This window comes from Mobula hypostoma, unplaced genomic scaffold (genome assembly GCF_963921235.1).
Source record: "Mobula hypostoma unplaced genomic scaffold, sMobHyp1.1 scaffold_36, whole genome shotgun sequence".
In the NCBI taxonomy this organism is placed as follows: Eukaryota; Metazoa; Chordata; class Chondrichthyes; order Myliobatiformes; family Myliobatidae; genus Mobula; species Mobula hypostoma.
Genome location: NW_026948187.1, coordinates 358,980 through 381,941, shown reverse-complemented (window position 1 = coordinate 381,941; position 22,962 = coordinate 358,980). Strand labels below are relative to the sequence as shown.

Below are 22,962 nucleotides of genomic sequence, written 5' to 3'. Positions count from 1 at the left end.
GTCAGTAGACTCGATAGACCACTTTCTCAGGCATGGTCGACTGCAAACATGCTGGTAACGTGGTTTGCTTTGCTCAAGACTCGACAAACGCTACAACGAAAGGAAGTGAATTAAATACTGTACCGCAGTAATGCAATAATGACTACCTGACTACGTGCATATCAACGAGCGCAATTGCCGAATTCTATTGCAACCTTTTATTTTCTATTTGCTGTCAATACACGCAAGAAAATGAATCTTAGTGTCTGGAAAATAAATTTACTTTTGAACTTTGAAATCCAGTATTCTGATATACCCTGTGTCCTCTGATATTTACTTCTCTGTTGAAGAGTTAGCATTTACCAACCAAATCATCAGGACTAATACACTGTGTAATCCTGCAGACAGTTCTCTCCGCTATGTAAATCCAGCTGTATAAACGACTGAAACACTCACCGGAACAAATGACGCTCACAGCACTTCTACCCGAACAGTTGTGTCCATTTCTTGGTGTGGTAGAGCAATCCCAGATAATGGTCTCATTGCCTTGGCATTCATAGGACTCCTGCCACATGGGACCACTGCCCTCTCCAAAGTATGCCCCTCCTAATACTGATATCACTTCCCCACATTTCAACGACCTACACACCACGCGTGCGTCCTGGAAATCCCAATTCGAATCGCACACAGTGCCCCACGTCTCTCCATGCTGTATCTCCAATCTTCCAGAGCATTTGTCGTATCCATCAATCAGTCTGGGCTTTCTATGTCCTGCGGTATATTAGATGAGAATAAAATCCCAGATTTAAAGGATAATACGCAGATTAAAACATGTCAACAGCTAAATTCATGAGGAGTTTGAGGAGACTTAGTATGTCACTAAAGACTCTCGCATATTTCTACAGATGTACCGTGAAGAGCATTTGACTGGTTGCATCAAAATCTGTTATGGAGGCTCTGCTGCGCAGTATCTGGAAAAACTGCATAACAGTGCAAACACAGACAGCACCACCATGGACACACTGGCCTTTCCAGCACAGACAGCATCTTCAAAGAGCGATGCCTCAAAGAAGCAGAATCCGTAATTAAGGAAACCCACACTCAGGATCTCTTTGGATTACTACTATCAAGGAGGAGATGCAGAAGCCCAAAGAAACACACTCAAAATTTAGGGAACAGCTTCTTCTCCATATTAGATCGCTGAATGGACGGGGAACCCATGTATGCTACCTCGCTCTTTGTAATGTTTTATTTCCTTTTTAATTCATTTTTATATTTTTTTCTTATTATAATTTGTGTACATTTTATTGTTGTGTATTGCACCAGACTGCTGACGGAAAACAACAACAACAAAAAGCATGACATTCCACATGCCATAAGATCACAGCACCATAAGACAGAGGAGCAGAATTAGGCCAGTTGACCCATCGAGTCTGCTCCTCCATTCAGTCATGGCGGATCCTTGACAGTGAGATTAACCATCTGCTGACTCAACTAGCGACTCATTTGGAATCTCGCAGCGAAGCCAACAGATCTAATCTTGTTTACTTTGGTAAATCATACCACCTGAGAGTGTTCCTTGTCCATATATACAAACAGAAGCTGAAATGAGAGGATTTACTACAGAACTTACTGAAGTGCTGATTCAGGGAAACAGATGACCTTCTTTGTGCCTGAGAACGTACACTAGCCCATGTTTAATTGTGCAACTACCTACCTAGATGTGTTTGTCACCATCATCACCAGCTTTATCAGGAAGTGTGTTGACGACTCTGTACTAAACTGAATAATCTTGCTCTGAAGCCGGAAATCAGGATTAAACTGACTGATAACGTTGAGGTCTGCAAAATTAAAATCAGCCGACTCCGATTTTTACAAGAAATCGAGTTACGGCCTCTGGAAGTGCCTCATGGATGCCAAAAAGACTATACTATACTAGACAAACCACTAGTGTCATTCCAGCCGTCAGTCGTGGTAGGGTTTGCATGCTATACCGGACTATAAAACGAGGTCTGGATGCATTACCGGCAACTGCATCCTTGCCCAAAGAGGTTAACGCATTCTTTACACGTTCGGTGCATTTCCAAACATTTTGACCCCTCCCTGTTTCAGTACTGTTTAAGCAACGCAGTGTAAAAAATGTACATTCTTACATCGCAGTTTATAAGGCAACGGGTTTGTCCGCAACAAGTATGGTCTCTGACAATTGCCAAACATATACAGTCAGCCTCTTCTTATCTGCTGTATATGTCCTCACAACTGTTGCCAAAATAGTAATTTGGCGAAATTTTGTTATAATTTTTCAGAGATCACACATTAAATATTGCGTTTACACTTAAGTGCGTTATTTATATTACACAATGTTCCTCAGTAACAGCTGGGGTTTGCTTCGGGTGCTCCGATTTCCTACCATAGTCCAAAGACGGACCAGTCAGCTAGGTGACTAATTTCAAATTGTAAAATATTCTGTGATTAGGCTTGAGTTAAATAGGTCGGTTGCTGGGCGACCAGACCCACTGGCCGGAAGGGCGCTGCATCGCTAAATAAGCAAATAGATAAATGTCCCAGCAACTCTGATGTGCGTTGCTTGAATTTCCAGCAGCTGCAGAATTCCAGTTGTTTGCGCAGATAAATGTCCACCCCCTTCTCTGTATTTACTACTTAATAAACCCAGCTGCTACATGGACCTCTGCCTTCTGTATTCAGATTAAATATCTACTTTTCCTCTGCTTCGCTTTTCGATATTTTTACATTCGATTCAACGTCATAATTTTGTCTAGACATTCAATTGTCTAATCTGTTAGTTGTAATAAAATGGCCACATAAAGCTTTCTGCCATCATTCTGATCGGTAGAATGTGTGATAAACGATTAGTTCTTGCTCGTTTATGTCCTTCGGTGCTTTTGGTGGCCCGTTCCGATATTGCAATTTTATGGAGAATACAACAAACAGGAGCTTACCCGAACAAATAACGCCGGCTGTCTCGTTTTCCACAAAGCAGTTACTGTGAGCTAAGAGTCTCCTTTCACACCTCCATAGGTCGAACTCTGTGCCATTACAATAAATTTCAGCTTGCAGAATGGGCCATTGCCCATGTCCAAATTGTGAATTCCTTGATGCAGATACGGCGTCACCACAGCCGGCGAAGTTGCACACAGCCTGGGCTTCGTTCATACCCCAATTACGACCACAGATGATCAAGAAAGACTGTAAGTAGTTGCTTACCTCCACTCGCCCTGCACAAGGGCTGCCTCCACCTGACAGCATTAAGAGTTGCCCATCTGTTGTACAAAAACAAGAATGCATAGAGTTAGTCGTCCACAGATACTGTTAAATTGAAACATGGTTCGAGGCATTCATAGAAGAAGTTCAGTTAGCTAACGGAAATATATTACCTTTATAAATAACACGTAACAGTAAAAGATGAAAAGGGTACAAAACGCCGGGTCATCAAGGGAATGACGGCGTAAGGAAAAGGTCTCTCGGCCAAAAAGAAGGTAAAGTGCCCCAAAATCGAATTTAGACGAATACTAAATGTTGTATAACTATATTAATAAAAGGGGCAAGGATGATGTCTAAGAACAAGATTAAAAAGTCCGCTCTGAAGGCTGATAAACACAAAGAGACGCAGCAAGGCGACGGCCCTAGCTCCCCCATGGCAAGCCAGGACGGAGATAATGAGGGGGAATCGGTGACTCTGTTTTTGATTCTCGAAGAGATTCGCGAGTTTCGATAAGATAACAGCAAACAGCTGGAGGATATTAAAGGAGAAATAGTAAAAACTAACTCGAGGATAGATGAAGCCGAAGCGAGGATTGTTGGAATTGAGGAGAAACTACAAAACGCAGAGGAAATGACAGCAGAAGTGCTAAAGCTACAAGAGCATTTCCAGTGGAAGCTGATAGACCAAGAAGGCCGCTCAAGAAGGGAAAATGTGAGGATCTACGGAATTCCCGAAGGAACTGAAGGTAAACCCGGATTGATGATTCCCTTCGTGGAGAAGCTGCTTAGAGAGAACCTTGATATACCGGACACAAAAGACCTACAGATAGAAAGAGCTCACCGCGCGTTGGCACAACAGCCTCTGTCAGGCGCCCATCCCAGATCAATTCTAGTCAGATTTCTCAGTTACAGACCGAAGGAAGAGGTGCTTAAACGGGCATGGCAAAAGAAAGGTTTCATGTGGAGCAACTGTAAATTCAGTTTAGACCACGACTACGCACCGGGGATCCTTGCCAGACGGAAGGAATATGCGGAAACACGGAGGGTCCTGAAGGAAAACAACATCAGATTTCAGACCCTGTATCCAGCTCGGCTGAAAGTCTTTTACGACGAAGGGACAAAAACTTACGCTACGGCAGAGGAGGCAACGTCGGACCAGAGTGTCAAACTCCAAGGAAAAGCTGCAAATATTCAGACGCGAATGTACAGAGAATACAGATTAATTAAGAGAAATGACTGAAAAGAGTAAATCGGACTTAAAGGTAAAATGAAAGCTGGTAACTGAAAATAAACTAGACGGAATAACTTGAATGATAGCAATATGGTCGAGACACAAATAGGAGAGAATACTTTATGATTATTCACACTGCAGAGGGCTTTCGAACACAGGATGAAGATAGAGGTTATCCCTCTGAACTGAGGCGAGTCGGTGCTCAGGCCTCACTGTGGGAAGTCGGGAGAAATTTTCAAATGTTACACGTTCAAAAATGTCTAGGCTGTGATTATATGTTTTGGTTACTGTTGAGAAGGGATTGCTTACTGTTTGGTTAGAAAAGGAGGGTGTTTTTTTTTCTACTAGAGAAAAATGCAAACTGAATTGGTAAAAATAATTTCCTATAATGTTAATGGGGTTTTGAATCCAATTAAAAGAAATAAGATTATGTCTAAATTGAAAAAAGAGGGGGCAGAAATAGCTTTCCTCCAGGAAACACATATGAGCCAATCTGAACATGGGAAATTAAAAAGAATGGGCTTTAAGCATGTATTTTATTCATCATATAAATTGAGCCACAAAAGACGGGTAGCTACTTTAATATCAAGTACTCTTAATTATGAAAATACTTCAGAGACTAAAGACAAAGAAGGATGGTTTATAAAAATCACAGGAAGAATATAAGGTACAGAAATAACATTGCTGAATGTTTATGCTCCTCCAGGTTGTGAATGGTCATTTTATAGACACATTTTTGACCTAATGGTCAGTTCTCAATGGGTAGTAATTTGTGGAGAGGATTTTAATATTAGATTAAATCCTATATTAGATTCTTCAAGAATAGTCACTCAGAATAAACCTCTGACTCGGAAAATGAATTTATTGATGGAGGAGTTGGGAATTATAGATGTGTGGAGAGAATTACACCTCACTAGTAAAGATTATACATATTATTCTTTCCCTCATTCAGCCTATTCAAGTATAGACTATTTATTTATCTTTAATACAGATAGACTCAGGATTAAAAAAAACTGTAATACTGCAACAATTGATCTGTCAGATCATAGCCCAGTCTCTATGTCTCTAATCCTGGTAAGGAAAATGAGGAAAACACTATGGAGGCTAAACTCACATATACTCAATAACCCGAAAGTAATGGAGAGATTAAGGGGAGAAATCAAAGAATATCTAGACCTTAATGACACGGGAGAAACATCACCAGTGATCTTATGGGATACATTGAAAGCTGTACTGAGAGGGAAAATTATTTCCATTACCACTCACATGGAAAAAATCAATGCACAAAAATTAGCAGACCTTCAAGGGAAATTAAAACAACTTCAAGTTGTATATAGCAACAAATGTAATTCATATTTAAAACAGGAAATTAGGAAATTGCAAAGTGAAATTGACGATATTTATACGTTGGAAACTCAAAGAAATTTTCTTTACCTGAGACAAAAGAATTATGAAATAGGAGGTAAATCAGCTAGATTATTAACATATAAACTATGTAAACAACAAGCAGACAATACAGTTCATAAAATAAAGAATCCAAAGACGAAGCTTGTGGAGAGTACAACAGGGAGTTCTTAAGAGAGTTTTGAAACATATTATCGAGAGCTGTACTCCCAACCCCGGGCCTCCAATGAGCCCTATACAGACAGTTTATTGAATTCTTTAGATCTACCTAAACTTACAGATTTAGAAAATGAAAGTCTATTAGAACCAGTAACTGCCAAAGAACTGAATGTGGCCATCTCTAGGTTAAAGGCTGGAAAGTCCCCGGGTTCAGATGGGTTTCCTCAGAGTGGTACAAATCCCTGAAGTCACAGTTAGCCCCATTACTACTTAACACCTTTAATTGGATTTTGCAGAGAACAGAAACTCCACCTTCCTGGAGAGAACCGATTAATTCAGTTATTCCTAAAGAGGGTAAAGATAAACTAGAATGTGGCAATTATCGGCCAATTAGTGTTCTTAATTTAGATTACAAACTATTTACATCCATATTAGCGCGCAGATTGGAAAAGATTTTACCTGGCCTAATCCAGTTAGACCAGACTGGATTTATTCAACAAAGACAAACACAGGACAACATAAAGAAAACTCTGCACATATTAGAACAGGTTAATAAGAACGAGACAGAGACAATGGTAGTAGGATTAGATGCTGAGAAAGCTTTTGATTCAGTTAGTTTGGCATTCCTATACAGAGTGTTAGGAAGATTCAGCTTTCAAGAAAAGTTTATTAAAGTAATTCAGACTCTATATGACAGCCCTACAGCCCGAATTAAGATAAATGGGGACCTCTCTGACTCCTTCATCTTAGAGAGAGGCACTAGACAGGGATGACCAATTTCTCCTCTCCTTTTTGCGCTATATATTGAACCACTTGCCCAACTAATAAGACAGAGCGAAATCGTAAAAGGTATCAAGGTGGCAGGGATTGAACAGAAAGTGGCGTTATTCGTAGATGATGTTTTAGTCTATCTGAGTGAACCAGAAAAATCATTTATAGGATTGTTTACACTGTTGGATGACTTTGGGAAAATATCAGGTTATAAAATAAATGTAAAGAAAACGCAGGTTATGTCCCTAAATTATACACCATCCAAAAAATTGCAGGATACATATGATCTTAAGCGGGAAGCTAAATCATTAAAATATTTAGAAATAACACTGCCGAAGGATCTTTCAACGCTGTCACATGCAAATTATGGGCCATTAATCTCAGGGATAAAAGCAGATATGCATAGATAGAATATTATCCCCTTTTTAAATTTAAATTAAAGGATAAATACTATAAAAATGAATATTCTTCTTCGGTTATTGTATTTTTTCCGTACTTTACCAGTGGATGTGGATGATAATCAACTCAGGGAATGGGACAAATGGATTTCCCGCTTCATTTGGCAAGGAAAGAAACCTAGAATTCGATATAACACCTTACAGTTAGGGAAGGAAGGAGGAGGTATGATTCTTCCTTGCTTGAGAATTTTTTTTATGCCTCACAGATAACCCCTCTGTTATATTGGTGTAATAAGGAATATAAGGCTAGATGGAAGGAAATAGAATTTGGATTGGTTGACAGTTTTCCTCTGCAGGCCTCAATAGCTTACAAAGGATTGATGGCCCAATTGGAAAAACGTAAAAAAGTTGGATAAATCTTACATTAAAAGTAGGGCAGAAGGTGGTTAATTCATGTGGAATTAGTAACATGTTAAAACTCTTCAGATGGTGTGCATATGATACCGAATTCCTTCCCAACAGAGGAGATAAATGATTTGAACTATGGATAAAGAAAGGTCTTACAACCTACCTCTCATTTATACATAAAAGAGTATTACAAAGTTTCCAAATCCTGCAGGACAAACGTGGCCTAGAACACAATGACTTTTTTATGTACCTTCAAGTACGACACTATGTTAACCAGAGTTGTAGATATAGAGACTTATCAACAGTAGAATTAGCATTTTTCAAGATTCTTAATTCGGCTTGCGGTTCAACACCAAGTAAATCAGTTTCTCGATTATATAATGCACTCTCCCATGCTAAAAATGTAAATACACTGTATATTAAAGAGAAGTGGGAGAAAGAAGCGGGGTTGGTACTTTCAGAGGAGGCTTGAGGGAAAATGTGCAGCTTTCAGTGATCTTTGACTAACTCTTTGACTTGGAGAGAACATTGTTGGAAAAATATTATAAGATACTTCAAGACCCCATATCAGGAAAAATATAAAGATACAAAGGTGACGTGTTGGAGAAGGTGTGGATCCAAGGAGGCAAATCATTTCCATATTTTCTGGGATTGTCCTAAATTAAGTCTATATTGGGAAGGTATTCATAGAACATTAGTTAAGGTACTTAGGTCCCAGATACCTCTGAACTTTGAGACACTCTATTTGGGGCATGTATTGTTTCTTGAACAGAAGGAAGATATAAAGTTGCTGCAGGCCCTTTTAGCGGCAAGTAAGAAATCAATCACTAGAAAGTGGCAAAATCCAAAACCACCTACATTAGAAGATTGGCACGAAATTATCTTGGAAATATTTAAAATGGAAAAGTTGACTTACTCCCTGAGAATTCAAAAAGAAACATTTTATCAAATCTGGAATAAATGGATTGAATATATAACCCCAATACGAGCAGACTTTAGATGACTCTCCTAATGATTTATACTGCTCTTCTCATCAACACAGTAATATTGCTAACGTAAGCACCCCTAGTCTAAATGTCTTTTTTTTGTTTTTGTTTTTTTTTTCGGAAAATAGAGAATTAATACAAGTAAAGGAAAAGATTTGGGTAAGGGATAAAAAATGATAAAATTAAGTAAGTAAGTACATACGGATATGGATAATTATGTTTGGGGGCAGGAGCAAGTATGAACAAGTTAGGACATAAACACCTACAATGGTTGTTACATAGGCTTACATAGAACATTTTGGACCAGAAGAATAAATGTTCCAGAAGAGATGTATGGAAACTATTACTAATTCACTATTATTACTATTTTTCTTAACAATTAATACCATTACTTAGCCTAATAGATTAGAATTTCCACTGTACATAATTATCTATTTAAGTGTCTAATTTATTTTTATATCATCTCAATGTGTACTTAAGAATGTATAAATAATTATAATTTTATACATATAAAAAATGGAAAAGGTTATATATGTGAAAAAAGTACATGATACCTGTGAATTCCTTATCCAAATAAAAATAAAATTAAAAAAAAAAGGAAAGGCTACAAAACATTTGGGCAGAATTTACCCATTCGGCAAAGCGAGTGGGCTCCACCAAGCCGTGGGTGATTTATGGCCCCTCCCAAACACATTCTCCTGCCTTGTCCCGTAAACTCTGACGCCCTAGCTAATATTACACCGACCAACTTCTGCTTTAAGTACATACAATGGCATGTCCTCCACAGTCACCTGTGGCAATCAATTCCACAGATTCATCACACTTCGGCTAAAAAGAAATCCTCTTCATCGTTGTTCTAAATCGGCGACCCTCTATTCTGAGGCTGTGCCCTCTGGTCCAGGCTCCCTCACGAGAGGAAACATCTGCTAGCTATCCACTCTGTGTGTGTCTTTCATAATTCGATCTTTTTCAATGAGATCGCTCCTCATTATTCTAATTCCTGGCGAGTAGAGACCCAGAGCCAACAAGCATGCCTCCTGATTATGTTTGTCAACCTGTTTTGGACGCTCTCCAACGTCAGCACATTCAGCATTAGCGGCACAAAACTGCTCCCAATCCCTCGTGTGAGGTCTGACAAATACTTTATAAAGCCTCAACATTACACTCTTGCTTCTATAATTTAGTCCTCATGACATTAATGCCAACATTGCGTTTGCCTTCAGAAATACAAGAGATCAAAAGAGGATGGGAGAACTACAGTCCCTCAGAGTGTAATCAGTTTCCAATATCTATGGCTCAGATATAGGAGAATAATTTCCTTAAGAGCAGAGATATAGGAGAATAATTGTCCCATTTGGTCCATCGAGTCTGCACCGCAATTTCATCATGGCTGATCCATTTTCCCTCTCCGTCCTAATCGCTTGTCTTCTCTCCGCATCTCTTCCTGCCCTGACTAATTAGGAATCATCAACCTCCGCCTTAAACAAACCGTTTAACTTTGCCTTCACATCCGGCGTGGCAACACATTCCACATACTTAGCACTCTCCGGCAAAATAAAAAAAAACTCCTCACGTCCGTTCAAAAAAAGACGCCCCTCGAAACTGTAGTTTTGTGCTCTGGTCTTACTTGCCCACCATAGAAAATATACGCTCCATATCCACTGTTTACAGTCTCAATTATGTCACCTATTCTTCTGAATTCCAGTGAGTAAAAGCCCAGAGCCATTGAAGGCTCGCCATATGACTATCCTTTCAATCCGAGATTTTTTTTTTGTGAGCCTCCTTTCAACCCTCACCAATGTCAGCATATCTTTCCTTAGATAATGGACCCAGAACTGCTCACAATACTGCAAGTGAGACATCACCAGCGTACCCCGTGACGGGTTAAAGAACCAGCAGAAATGGAAAACACTCTGGAGTCCGGTATTGCTATTAACTAATGGTATCTATTGGTAACTACTCAATATAGTAATATAAATCCAGATATATAAAACAGGTTAACAATGATTTAGATATGTATGAGAGTGGAACTATCTGAAAACCAAGCTTCTTCAAGTCTAGGGGCAAATAGATAGTCGGACGATGATGAGTAAATTTCAGTGAAGTTCGTGGTGTGGAGTTGAGTGGTGAGAGAGAGAGAGAGAGAGAGAGAGAGAGAGAGAGAGAGAGAGAGAGTGAGGGAGGGGAGTGTTGAGTCTTCAGGTGAGCTGACGTCGTCGATCTTCCCGTTTTCCTCCGAAATCCTTTAGAAGTCATCGGCAGTAACAACAGCAAAGGGTATCGTTCTTCAGTAGTGGAATTATCAACCGAGGCGATGGTTGGACAAACGAATAACTCGCCACCGGTCACACGCTTTTCACACTGTGAGTGCTACTGATCGATCTGCATGATGGATCCCAAAAACACATCTTTTCTGTGGGCACAACAAAGTTCATTCAGTGTCCAAAATCATGTGTCTGTCAGTCCATCAGCTGACCTTGTATTTATGTCACAAAGCTGAACACCAGCTGTCCATCAAGTAGCTCCTTCCTTCTCTCTCTGTAAGAAGACAGAAGCTGCCAGTGTAGTGCAAAGTGTCAACCTGCTGCAGAGAAACCACAACGCCATCTCAAAGCAGTTTGCGCCTCTCTCTCTCTCTCTCTCTTAATAACAAGGTGTCTGGTGTTGAACAACCCTTTCTCGCTCTTTTCAAAAGTACAGTTCATTGGGGTAATTCAGCGCCCCGTCACACTTACCAATTCTCAACATCACATCCTTGCTTTGACATGACGGTCCTCTAGAAATGAATGCTAAATTTCATGTGTCTACCTCATCACGAATCAACCTGCAAATTAACCTTCATGGAATCTTGCTCAATATCTCCCAAATTCATTTTTGCCTCGGTATCTTTGTATTTCTCTCCATTTAAAAATGGTCAATCATGTAAATTCTTCAAGAAAGGTCCATGATAATACAATTCATGGCACTGTATTACACCTGCCATTTACTTGCCCTTTCTCTGCATCTGTCTAAGCCCTTCTGTAGCCACTCTACTTCCTAAAAGCTACCTTCCCCTCCACCAGAAAAAGGCTCTCTTTATTCCGACTCTTTGCCTCTTGCCAATCAGCCACTGTTTTATCCGCGCTGGTACATTTCCAGTAATGCCATGAGTTAACTAATTGTTTGGCCACACCATGTGTGACAATTTGTCAAAGACGCTCTGAAAATCCAAACATCTGTGATCCACTGTGTGTATGACACCGTCCACTGATTTTCCTTTCTCCATCTTGCTTGGCATTTTTTCAAAGAATACCAACAGATTTGCAGGACAGAGTTTTCTCTGAAGGAAACCATGTTGACTGCAGTCAATTTTGTCATGTGCCTTCAAATACTAGGAAATGATATCCTTACAGATTTCGGCGGACATTCAAGCCAAGTCGCTGGAACTTTAGAGCATTGTGCTATCCACCACGCTGCCGTGGTGCTCAAATGACTTATTTTATTTGCCTTCTGTTGGTTCCTAAATGTCAATACTCTTCTAACTTCTCAGTAATTTTGTTCCGGTATACATGCCGTCTATTTGTTTTTTTTATGTTATCTTTGACTTCTCTTGTTAGCCACGGTTGTGACAATAAGAGCTACGTCTTGCTCTTTTGGATGTACATACCCTGCGTCTTCAGAAGTGCTTCCAGGAATTCATACCACTACATCCCTGTCGTCGTCAGTTTTGGCCAGCTCCTCTCTGTTGCCCCATGTGATTACTGTTAAACCACTGGAATACTGATACAACTGAAATCAGGTTCTCTTTCTCAAATTCTGAGGTGAATTCTATCATATGATGATTACTACGCCTAAAGGTCCCTTTACCGTGAGCTGTTTAATAAAATCCACTTTATTGTACAACATCCAATTCCGGACAAGTGACCCGCTTGTGGCGTCAAACGCGAGCTGCTCTAAAAAGTCGCCTTTTCTACAGGTGTTCTCTAAACGATGCTGCTCCGACCTAATTTTTCCAAGCTACCTGCATTTGAAAATCCCCCATGACTATCGCATCATTGCCCTTTTGACATGCATTTTCTATCTCCCGTAGTAATTTGTAGCCCACATCCTGACTGTTCTTCAGGGTATTTTTACCATTGCAATTCGTAAGCTCTACACGCAACTATTGAACACATTCCGACCCTATGCCACAACTTTCTCATGATCTGATTTCTCCTCTTACCAGTAGAAACAAGCAAACCCCTCTGCCTACCTGTCTGTCCCTTGGATATAATGTGTACATTTGGACACTAAGCTGTTTGCTGTGATCTTCTGTCATCCAAGATTCAGTGATGCCCACAACATCATACATGCCGGTCTGTCACTGTTCTATTAGTTTATCTGCCTTATTCCATAGAAAACAACCATTAAGGTATAGCACCTTCAGACCTATTTCCATCTTTTTTTCTATTTTGTCTGCCATTTAAATTGCAACTCGTCCTTTTTTCTCTGCAATTTGCTCTACGATCAGCCTCCCCTTGCTTTTAGCCTCATCACGCACTGCCTCTGTTTGTTACCTAGTTCCCGCTCCTCAGCACTATCACAGGAAAATTCTCTTAAACCCTCCGGAAAAATGATTCTAGCTAACGTGCCCTCAAGGATGTTGTTCCCCCTCTGGTTCAGTCTTCACCCGTCCCTTTTGTACAGGTCGTCCGTTCTCAAAAGGAAATCCCAAAGATCCATGACTAAGTCTCTGTCCCCTCCAACATTTCGGCAGCCACGCATTCACTTGCAAAATTGTGCTATTCTTACCTTTATTGGCGCGTTTTTACGGCCAGCAATCCAGAAATTACTACCCTGTAAGTACTGCTTTTCAGCTTACTAACAAGCTCCCTAAGATTTCTCCTCTAAACCTCCTCCTTGCTTCTATATTTGTTTCATTGAGAAGCAGGACATCTGGCTGCTCATCCATACTCTCTAGAACGACTGAAACAACTATAACATCCGAGATCCTGACTCCTGGGAACATTCTATCGAGACCAGAGAATCTCGTTTATATTCTTCTCTATCTGGGATCTCCCTCCTCCATTGTACTCCTCATCCATCTTCTCTTCTGAGCCACAGCACCACACTCATTGCCAGAGACCCGATACTGCGGCTCTCTCCTCCTGGGTGCTCTGCAGTACAGTATCTAAATTGTTATAGTTATCTTTGAGGGGAATGGTCACGGCTGTGCTTTCCCCTTCCTGCAACTTAGAGTCTCCCAGTTAACTGTCTCCTGCTACGTGGGGGAGATAACCTCCCTGTATCTACTGTCAATCACCTCTTCGTTCTCCCGTATGAGCTGGTCTTCGAGCTGCAGCTGCTGCTCCTCGATACGATCTCAGAGAGCTTCACCTGGTGCAGATGTGTTTATCTGGAAGACTAGAGTTCACCCAGAATTGCCACCTCTAAAACACAGTACAAAACACAGCTTATGTTGCCATTCACGGCACTGTCCTCAAAGACCAGGAATGGAGAATTAAGAACAAAAAATGAAACTTGCCAGATGCTTCACCTCGCCTGAGCCGAAGTCGGGAATGTCGGTGAGCTGAAGACACTCTAAGTGCTGCCACACTTACAACAATGACCGATCCACTTCTGCTTGCGTTATTCTTGGGAACTTCAGGAAACATACTTAAGACAAGGTTCGGTAGATTTTTCATAGGAGAGGGATTAAGCGTTATGATGAAAATACAGGTAGTTAGTGAGGAGACCACGGCTAGATCAGCGATGATCTTCTTGAAGGGCGGAGCAGGCTCGATGAGCCAGATCGCCTAACGCTGCTTCTATTTCTTATGTTCTTCTCCTTGTTCGAGTGATTACCACTGAGCGATTAGTCGCAGTCAAACTCTGGAAAAACTGTTGCAATTTTACCCCATTTTAATCTTGAGCGTGGACCTGATTTAAAAGATAGCTCTGTTCTCGTATTCTCACTTAGCGAGTAGTGCCAGTACAACTTCCAAAACCCTGCACCAAATGATGCCTTTGTAATCTTGATTTTCGGAGAATCTGTAGTTCGGAGCGCCCCCCACCCCCACCCCCCATCCCCGCCACCGCCCCACCGCCACAGGCTTCTGTTGTTTTATCAGCAAACTGGAATCCAAATGAAATAGTACTTCATCATTATGCAGAGAAACATGCAAGCGCCGCAGGTCAGGATCTGCCAGACTTCTTTTTTGGTTTCCGTATAAGTTAATATTTTCAAAATGTTGCGAATTTAAATATATATGAAAATTAAAATTCTATCATTTATATTTCGTCCATAAGACATTGTAGCAAAAGTCGTCTACAGAGTCTGTCCATGCAGCCTATATGTTGCTCTGACATGCCATTATAGCTATTTTATCATCTCTCTCTGCCCCATTCCTCTACATTCCCCGCTCCCCATAATCTAGATAATTAAGATCCAATCAACCAAATTGCGTTATTAGGTTTAAATATACCCAATTACCCAGTTCCCACGGACGTCTGTGGCGATGAGTTTCATAAATTCACCACCTCCAACTGGAAAAAACAATCTGTTCAGTTTTGTTTTGAAGGAAAGTCATTGCATTCTAAGGCTGTGCCCTCTGGTCCTAGAGTCGCCCAAGTACGACGGATGCCTCTCAAATCTATTTATTAAAGTTGAATTCAAACAGATTGAATTTTGCTAATAAAAACTTTAACCATTTTTCACAGACTTAATAGATTGTATACGATCGTTGTCTGTATTTGCTTATCGATCCACAGAGAAGGGGTTTTCTTATCGCAATTGCGGCATAATTGCACTGACTTATGCATCTTGAGATTGAAAAGGGGATCCAGAATAAACCAGGAGTCAGAGGATGATTTGTTTGACCTTATCTGACCAATCGCTCTTCGTCGTTGGATTGCCTACATTCGACAACACCCTACTGATAACACTGGAAGGATTTCCGCAGTATCCAAACTTTCTTTCTAACGCCATCGGTGCCCCAGAACAGTTTGAGTATCGCATTGCCAAGGCGAGTAGGCAGACGGAGCCACCCGGTCAGCGAAACCGAGCAATTCGATTCTAGATAGCTCCACTTTAAATATGTCCTTTTCTGCAATGGCTTTGGTGAAATTTGCCGAAGCAGTAAGATGAACTGCCGACTAACAGGCGGAAGATAAAATATTAGAGAAACACCATGCCTATTGAAAAAAAAATCACCAGTATCTATTACTATTGCAAAACATAGAAAATAGAAAATACTGTTGAAAATATGCAGCGCATTGCAGAACGTTCGGCCCATAGTGTTGTGCCGTCCACGTAACCTGATCTAGAAGCAGCCTGGAATTCCCCTACCACATAGTCCTTTATTTCCTTTTTAAGGTCCAGGTACCTATCTAAGAGTTCCTTTAAAAAAAACCCTATTGTATCTGTTTCTACCACTGTTGCTGGCAGCGCATTCCACGCACCCACAACACTCTGTGTGAACAACCTTTCATCTACATCCCCTGTGTATCTACCTCTAAGCACTGTAAAACTACGCCCTGGGAAAAAGCCGCTGGCAATCCACATGATCAATGCCTCTATCAGGTCACCTCTCATCCTCCGTCGCTCCAAGAAAAAAAAGGCCAAGTTCACTCAACCTATTCTCATAAAGCATGCTGTCCAATCCAGGCAACATTCATCTAAATCCCCTCTGCACTTTCTCCAATATATCTACATCCTTTTCTGTAGTGAGGTGACGAGAAATAAACATGGTACTCTTAGTGCGGTCTAACGAATGTCTTGTATTGCTGTAACATTACCTCAAGGCTCTTGAACTCCATCCTACGGTTGAAGGATTCTAACAAACCACTCGCACTCTTAATAGCACTATCAAACGGCGTTGCAGTTTTGAGTGTCCTATGGACCCGGACACCAACATCTCGCTGATCCTCCACACTACCAAGAGTCTTACCATTAACATTATATTCTGTCTTCAAATTTCACCTATCGAAATGAACTACTTCACACTTACCTGAGTTGAACTTCGTCTGCCATTTCTCAACCCGGTTCTGCATCAAATCAATGTACCGCTGTAACTTCTGACAACCCTACAGACTATGGACAACGCGCCGAATTGTTTTATCATCATCAGAATTACTAACCCACCCTTTAACTTCCTGATCCATGTCATTTATTATAATCACAAAGAGGAGGGGACCCAGAACAGATCCCTGCGGAACATCACTGGTCTCCGACTCCGAGCTGAATACAGACAATCGACAACCACCCTCGGCTTCTGTGGTCAAGCCATTTATGGACCACAAATGAATTAGCGTGGGAAGGAGAATCTTATAAAATCTCTTCCTAAAATACATATGCACTACATCCCCTGCTCTACCTTCACAATATGTTTTGTTACATTGTCAAATGAGGTTGATAAGGAATGACCTGCCCTAGACAAAGCCATGCTGTCTATTTCTAATCAGGTTATGACTCATAAGTGTTCATAAAGCCTTTCTCTCAAGATCTTCACAACAACTTGCTTACTATTGAAATAAGACTCAATGGTATACAATATCCTGGGTTATCTCTCCTTTTTTTGAACAATGGAAGAACGTTTGTAGCCGTTCAATACCCTGATACTTCTGCCGTCCCTACTGATGATGTAAAGAGCATTGCCAGAGGCTCAAAACTCTCCTCCCTCTCTTCCATTCCCAAGTAGCCTGGGGTATATCTCGTCCGGCCCCGGCGACTTATCCATCTTAATATCTTTCAGAAGCTCCAGCACATCCGCTTTTGTAATGTCTATACACTCAAGCGTTTCAGTTCGAAGTAAGTCATCTCCATAACTGCCAAGATCCTGTTCAGTGGTGAATACTGAAGCAAAACATTCAATAAGTACATGCGCTACCGCCTTCGGTTCCACGCACATGTTTCCACTAGCACTCATAATTGGTTCTATTCTCACACGGTTCATTCTCTAGCTCTTCACATACTTGCAGAATGATTCGTAGTTTTCCATAGTCCTGCTTATCAATGTCTTTTCATGGCTCCTACTAGCTCCCCTAATTGCATTTTTGTGCTCGTTCCTGCCACCTGTGTAATGTTTCAGAGTTGTAACAGTACCTAACTTATTGAGCCTTTCGGAAGCTTTTCATTTTCTCTTAACTAGATTTTCGAAATTCTTTGAACACCAAGGTTCTTTCCCCCCACCATTCATCGCCTGCCTCAGTGGAACTCACCTGTGCTGAACGCCATGCAAATCTTACCTGAATATTTGCTACATTTCTGCTGTGCATTCCCTTGAGAATATCTGCTCCCAATTTATACCACCAGGTTCCTGCCTAATGGCATCATAGTTCCCTCTACCCCAATTAATGTTTTCCCAGATTTTCTGTCCATATCCTCCTCCAGGGCTATGGTAAACGACATAGAGTTGTGATCTCTACCTTCAAATGCTCTCGCACTGAGAGATCTAACAATTGACCAGGTTAATTTCCCAATATCAAATCAATTATTGCGTCTCCCATAGTAGGCTTATCTATCCATTGCGTTAGGAAAGCTTCCTGAGAACACCTAACGTACTACACAACATCTAAGCCCCTTGCTCTGAAGAGATGCCAGTCAAATTCAGGAAAGTGAAAATCACCCATCGCAACAATTGTATCACACGAAGTGGTAGAGGAGCTCAGCAAGTCCCATAGCATCAATGGAAATTAATAAACAGTCGACATTTCGCGCCGAGAGAATTTATCAGAACTAGAAAGGAACTGGGAAGACGGCAGCATATAAAATTTGGGTGAGAGGAAGAAGGACAACTGCACAGCAAAAGGTAAAGGGCTGCAGAGGAAGAAATCAGGCAGGACCATAGGAGAACAGGAAAGAAGAAATGATAGGCAGATCAAAATAGGTGGGAAATAGAAGAGAAGGGTAGTGTTTTGGGAATTATTCCGCCGGAAGGACAAATACGCATTCCTGTCATAAGGTTGGAGTCTAACCAAACGGACTATAAGGTGCTGCTCATCCAGCTCCGCACCCTGATGTTGGTCTCAACGTCGCACAAGTGGAGGTCATGAAGCTACATGTCGGAAAGGGAATTGGAATCAGAATTTAAATACTTGACCACAGTGAATTTTCGATTTCGATAGATCGAGCCGAAGGGCTCGACGATTGGGTCCCCCAGTTTTGGACGGTTTTCACCACTGTAGTGGAGGCCACAACAAGAGGACTGGCCGCAAGAGACTACCAGAGCAGTTTCGCAGAAGCGCTATTTCTGGTATGATTATTTGTATGCCAAATGATAACGTGGAAAATGTTTCCTATATGCATCAGATGTCATACCGTCAGATGGAGCTACATCTATTTATAAAAGAGATGAGGAGGAATTATTTTTAGCGAAAGAAGACTATAAAAGCCAAGTGATTCAGTATATTTAAAGTGGAGGGTGATGTGTTCTTGATTAATCAGGGCATCTAAGGTTATGGAAGATGGTAGGAAAAGGGGGTTACGAGGGATAATTAATCGGCCATATTCGAATAGTGATGCAGACTGGTTGCACTGCTTGAACTAACACTGTTCATTGTGTCCTGGCCGCAGAATGAAGGCAGGGACTTCTGGAAGGTGGAGGAGAGGTTGTCCTAAGTACCAGCACCAACCACCGGGTAAAAAAAGACAAATGTTAACAAAATCCCAATTAAAAATCAAAGATCCACTCCTAAAAGACAATTCTAGCTGTTTTCTATAAGATGAAGACTGAAATTTATCTCATCGTCTGCATCATTCATTTCGTCAATTTCGATTTGCTTGATTCCCATAACTACATAGCCTTTAAGTCCAAGGATCAAAGTTAGTGAACGATAAAATTAAAAAAATAAAAATGCAGAGCTCAAATACCTTTACAAAAGATGAACCCGATCGTCCCAGATTGGCAGTCCTCCTGTTTCGAAACAGTGAACGAACACTCCGACAATGATGTCTCTGTCCCATTGCACTGAAGCTTACTCAGCAGGGCAGCTCCGTCTTCGGATGCAATAGGTCTGATTCCTAAAGTGTCGTAAGACCCACATCCAGTCTGTCGACAGTACATTTCTCCATAGGCTGCTTTCCATTGACTGCTGCAGACGGGCAACCACTGACTTCCATATTTCATTTGTAAATATCCTGCGCAAGGTGCCCTCGGTCCTACAACTCTGATTTCTCCGAAATCTTAAAGAAAGAGATAATGATTAACTATGTAATCTCAGCCCAAGTGATAAATTAGTTGTTGAAAGAACTTAATTATACTGAAATTAGGCAATGTAATTAAATAGTATTACTATGTTCCGAACATCCCCCTTACTGCTCGCTCGCAGAAAATTCTGGAGGAGCACAGCAGTTAAGGGAGCACTTAGAGTCATAGTCCTAGACAAGGCCCGTAGGCCCCTTCCAACCCGTGGTGAAACTATTTAAAATGCCTACATCAATTGACCTCGCTAGGGACCATTGCCTTCCTTCTCCTTATTATCCATGTACCTATCCAACTTTGCATACATCAGTTGTGCTTGCAGCCAGTTCCATACTCTCAGATCGCTCCGAGTGAATAGGTTTCCTTTTTTATTCCCTTTAAGTATTTAACCTTTCACCCTTCACGCATGACATCTGGTTGTAGTTCGCACACCTCAATAAGTTGTCTCGGACGATGCCTGACTGCATTTCCGCTCATAATATAGTACATAGGCATCCGTTAGTTTCATGAGACCATGGATTTGCGCTTTGGAAATTTTCCAGGGCGTAGGTCTGGGCAAGGTTGCATGGAAGACAAGGCAGTTGCCCATGCTGCAAGTCTCCACGCCACCGATGTTGTCCAAGGGAAGGGCACAAGGGCCGATACTGCTTGGCACCGGTGTCGTCGCAGAGCAATGTGTGGGTAAGTGCCTTGCTCAGGGATACAACACTCTGCCTGAGCTGAGGCTCGAACTGGCGACCTTCAGATCATTATATCGATGCCTTAACCACTTGGCCACGCGCCAACACATAATTTAGTATATTTCCATCTAATCTACACTCAGTTTTCCATATTCCATGGGAAATAGTCCTGACCGATTCAATCTTTCCTTTTAACTTAGGTCCCTCAGAGGCGAATTTCTGGAGTTCTCTGTACTCCTGAAATTCATGGAACTGGATAAGCAGTCGACGTTTCAGGCCAGGACATTCATCGAGGTCCGTTCTGGTCTAACCTAATAAGTAACGTGCGTCAGACTTCACGGTGGAATACACGAGCATTATGAAGAAGTTGGAGAGTGTCAGTAGTCAGAAGTGAGTGAAGTTGCTATTACTAAGTGAACGTTCTTGGGAAGCTGAAAGATCAGAATGCAGATAAGTCTCTGCGACAAGAAGGAATACACCGTCGGGTTCTGAAAGTGCTAGCTGGAATACATGATAGAGTTGTGAAAGTGGAGGTATTGGTGATGATCTTTCACGAATGACTAGATTTTAGAGCGTTTTCGGGGGACTGAAGAATTGCAAATGTCACTCCACTCTTTCAGACGGATAGGAATCAGAAAAAAAATTAAATTATAGGCCACGTTGACTTTATTTACTGGTTGGAAAGATGCTGGAGTTCATTCATAACGCGAAGGTTTTAGGGTACTTACAGACACGTAATAAAGTAGGCCGAACTGAGGATGGTTTCCTTGACGGGAAAATCTTGCCAGATAAATGTATTGCAATTCTATGAGAAAGAATGCGAATCATAGAAAAGGAGAGTCTGTAGATGGCGTATCGATGAAGTTTCATCATCGGATTGAAAAGGTGCACAACGTGAGGCTACTTAACAGGACAAAAGCCCATGGTACTCCAGAAAAGATACTAGCATGAATAAAAAGGAAAAAAAAATGTTGACTAGCAGAAAACAAAGAGTGGAAAGAAAAGGGGGCTATTCTGGTCTGTTCTCTGTAAATAGTGATGTGCCATAGGTCTCCTTATTCGGACCACTTCTCTCATGTTATTTAGCAATGAATTAGATAAGGATTTAATGCATTTGTGGCCCAGTCTGCCGTTCGTATAATGGGTGTGGGGGTGGCAAGGTGGTGTGGAGTAAGCAGGGACTCTGAGGAACGACTTTAATGGACTAGGAGAATTGACAAAGAAGTGGCAGTTTAAATACAGTGTAAGGAAGAGCATGGCCTTTATTCCTTCTCCCAAAGACATGTACTTTTGGAGAAGGAATAAAGACATGAACTATTTTATAAAAAGGGAGCACATTCTGGTCTGAGTTAAACAATAAATAAATAAGTACATAAAAGCGACTTGGGAGTCCACGTGAAGCATTTTAGAAAGGTTAACATACAGATTAAATTGGTAGTAGGGATGACAAATCTGATATTAGCATTCATTTCCAGAGCATGAAGGCTAAATTAAAATGGCAAGACTTTATATGTCATTGGTAGAAACACACGTGGGGTACTGTGAATTGATCAGATCATCAAAAATGAAGAAGACCATGCTGTTATTGAGGAATATCCGGAGAAGTTTCACGGTTATGATCTTGGGACAGAAAGGGTTAACACATGACTTGAGTTTCATAGCTCTCCGCCTGGACTAGTTGAAGTTCAGACGAATGAAGGGATAACAAACTGGGCATTGAAAGGGCTAGATCGAATGAAACAGACAAACATAGAAACATAGAAAAACTGCAGCACGATACAGGTCATTCGGCCGACAATGCAATGCCGAAAATGTAGTTACTGTAGAAAGTACCTAGGGTTATCCATAGCCTTCTATTACTCCAAGCTTCATACACCTATCCAGGAGTCTCTTAAAAGATCCTCTCGTAAATGGCTCTACCACCATCGCCGGCAGCCGATGCCACGCACTCACCACGCTCTGCGCAAGAAAAAGCTTACCCCTGACATCTCCTCTGTACCTACTTCCAAGCACCTTAAAACTGTTCAGTCTCGTGATAGCCATTTCAGCCCTGGGGAAAAGCCTCTGACTATCCACACGATCGATGCCTCTTATCATCTTATACAGCTCTCTCAAGTTACATCTCATACTCCGTCGCTCCAAGGAGAAAAGGCCAAGTTCACTGAATCTATGCTGGTAAGGCAAGCTCCCCAATTCGGGCAACATCTTTGTAAATCTACTCTGCATCCTTTCTGTAGTTTCCACATCCTTCCTGAATTGAGGGGCTTACAATTGAGCACAGTTCTTCAAGTGGGGTCTGACAAGGATCCATATAGCTGTAACATTACCTCTCGGTTCATAAACTCAATCCCACGGTTGATGCAGGCCAATGCAATCTCTATTAACCACAGATTCAACCTGCGCAGCAGCTTTGGGTATCCTGTGGACTCGGACTCCAAGATCCCTCTGAACCTCCACACTGCCAAGAGTCTACCATTATTTTTATACTCTGCCATCATATTTGATCTAGGGAAATTAAACACATCACACTTATCTGGGTTGAACTCTATCTGACACTTCGCAGCC

The 22,962-nt window shown here is 41.3% G+C and overlaps 1 long non-coding RNA gene across 1 annotated transcript; it reads right to left on the bottom strand.

The window, feature by feature from the left end:
- Positions 1-620: 620 nt before the first annotated feature.
- Positions 621-19,521, bottom strand: LOC134341633 (uncharacterized). Its single transcript, XR_010016818.1, has 3 exons — positions 19,387-19,521; positions 2,940-3,260; positions 621-750 (listed from the first exon to the last, which is right to left on the bottom strand). It is a non-coding gene; the product is annotated as an uncharacterized LOC134341633 (long non-coding RNA).
- Positions 19,522-22,962: the final 3,441 nt, after the last annotated feature.